The 2590-nt window shown below is 50.5% G+C and overlaps 1 pseudogene; it reads left to right on the top strand.

Annotated features, from left to right (window-relative positions):
• Positions 1-553: 553 nt before the first annotated feature.
• On the top strand, positions 554-1584 carry LOC116582398 (annotated as a pseudogene).
• The last annotated feature ends 1006 nt before the right edge of the window (positions 1585-2590 follow it).

Raw genomic sequence — 2590 nt, 5'->3', positions numbered from 1 at the left:
CATTTCTTTATGACTTATGTGAGTGACACCTGGGTCATGTCCCAGCGACACCTCCAGGAAACGCTAGATATGGCACTCCTCATGAGAACTAACAAGCCATATGGTTGTGAACTTCAATCAGAAAGAAATACAGCGGAAGGAAGTTCAGCTCTTTTCTCATGAAGAAGTCCTGCTTCCGTTGAGAGAAAACCCACTTTTCCTTAAATTCGGAATAGAGCTCACCCACTTGTATTTGGGTCTTTGTGCCGTTCCCACTTCAGACACGGGCGTAGACATGATGTCCGCATCACTGTCTGCAGGATGGCGTTGTCCCCAGCATGGTGACATGATCGACGGAGCCGGGGGGGGGGGGCAGCAGAACTGCCTGGCTGAGGAGGGAGCTTCCCCGGCAGGATCGTGACACAGACACACCTCGTCAGGACGCGAGGAAGGGCACCGACGAGCCGTATCATGAATGGAAAATGACGCGCAGCTGCAGATGCGGTCATGGTTTCAAATAACGGGTGTTAGGAACAGCCTCACGCCAGTGCTTTGAAAAGTGCTGTTGAAATGAACAAATCCCCAGAAAAGGAAAAGGCAGAGAGCGATCAGAGCTTCTCCCAGGGGCGCATCCGCTCTCGCCCCATGGACTTCCTCACAGCACGGCCCCCAACGCCAGTCTTTGCTCCCGCCTCAAGCGAAGACACGGAGACACGGAGAGCGCCCCTTGCCCCGCAGCCGGAGGGGCAGGCCGCCTCTCAGCCCGTGCTGAAGGGAGAAAAGGGACAGCAAGAAGCAGTTTGAACAGACTGATGAAGGACAAAAGGAAGCAGGTAGATTTAAAAGATCAGGCCGGTGAGGAGATTTTGAAAGCGGAACAGAAATAAAGCAAACTCCACCAACCTTTTCTTCGGAAGAGGTCGGACTTTATCGCCAAAATTCCAAATTTGGGGGTAACCGCACTTGTCAGCCATTCACAAGTGTCGGCTCTGCTTGGGGGGGGGGGGGACGAAGAGGCCCTGCGTTATTTGACAAGAGTCGAAGTGACCGGATTTGAAGATATTAAATCAGGGTGCTGAATATACTTTTTAAAAAAGTATATATTTTGGTGAGAACCCTTAGTTTGAAAATAAAGTTCTCTCCAAAGCATTTCATCTGAATGAGTGTGGCGATCCATCTACAAAGTGCACTGAAATCAAATGGAAATCTGGAAAGGATCTGACAAGGAACGTTCGAGTCCAAGGCAGCAGCCCGCCAGCAGGAGGAGACGTGCCTCATGCAGGGGCAGACGACTCCGCACGGGTCACCCGAGATGGTATTTGGCCAAGTCCGTGCCCGCACTGCTTGGTGCCCGATGTGCACGACGGAGGAGGGCAAGGAGGAGACGATGATTGGGAGACACCGATGGAGGACGACATGAAGGCGAAGGTGAGGCAGATGAGGATGACGACGTCCGGGGAGGAGGCGACGAGGCGGGAGGACGAGCTGAGCCATGGGACACCCCTGGATTCCGTCTGTCCTTTTTTAATGTTCCGCAGTCCCTGGGAGCAAGTTGCACTCTTTTTGGTTTTTTTTCCTCTTGCGCTCATTTGCCGCGTTTTCTGAAGTCCCTTCGCCCTCCCTCTATACATCCCATGGTCCCCAAGTTATTTTGGGGGGAAGCACCTTGAGCGGAATGCAGTGGGAAAACATATCTACCCCTTTCTTTCCAAATGTATTTTTATCCCTTCCTGTCTCAACAAAAACTACGGAATCCACACCACTGTGCTCTGTGGGAAAAAAGAAAAACCTTCCGCTCCCTTAGCAGAAGGAAGCGGGAAGCTGGCAGGTCGGAGGCCCCTGCGTGCTGTCGTCTCGGACTCTAGGTGTTCTCCTGCTTTCTCCGGATGTCGGGCTCAGAGATTACACTGTTACACTGTGTCTCTGCGCGCCTTCGGACAGTTAGCATTTACCAACTTGTATCTGTCCATTTTCTCTTATAAAAAAAGAAAAAGAGCCTTAAAAATGAGGTCATAGATGGTCAGCAAAGGGTGGGTTTGATATGTTCACGTGGGTTTGTGGGCATTTTGACCACATGGCTTCTCTTCTGACTGACACCCTTGCAGTCGAAGATGACACTTTCAAAATAAAAATCTCTCTTAAGAAGCAAAACAGATGTGGGGCACGTGGGTGGCTCAGCCAGTTGAGCATCTGACTCCTGATTTCGGCTCAGGTCATAATCTGGGGTTGTGTGATGGGGCCTGGGATGGGCTCTGTGCTCAGTGTGGCATCCGCTTGTCCCTCTCCCTCTGCTCTCTGTCCACCCCCCCACGCATGCGTGCACTCTCTCTAAAATAAATTTTTAAAAATCTTCTTTTTTTTTTTTAAAGAATGAAACAAAACAGATGAACACAGGGGAAGGGAATAAAAAGAGAGGGAGACAAACCATGAGAAACTCTTGGGCACAGAGAAAAAATCTAGGGTTGCTGGAGGAAAGGCGGGTGGAGGATGGCTTAAATGAGTGACGTGTGTTAAGGAAGGCACTTGCTGTGACGAACACTGGGTGTGACGTCTAAGCGACAAATCACTAAATCTTACTCCTGAGGCCTATATTACACTCTATGTGAACTGA

Source organism: Mustela erminea, chromosome X (assembly GCF_009829155.1).
Source record: "Mustela erminea isolate mMusErm1 chromosome X, mMusErm1.Pri, whole genome shotgun sequence".
In the NCBI taxonomy this organism is placed as follows: Eukaryota; Metazoa; Chordata; class Mammalia; order Carnivora; family Mustelidae; genus Mustela; species Mustela erminea.
Note: the sequence above shows the minus strand (reverse complement) of the source record. Positions and strands in the feature narration are given on the sequence as shown.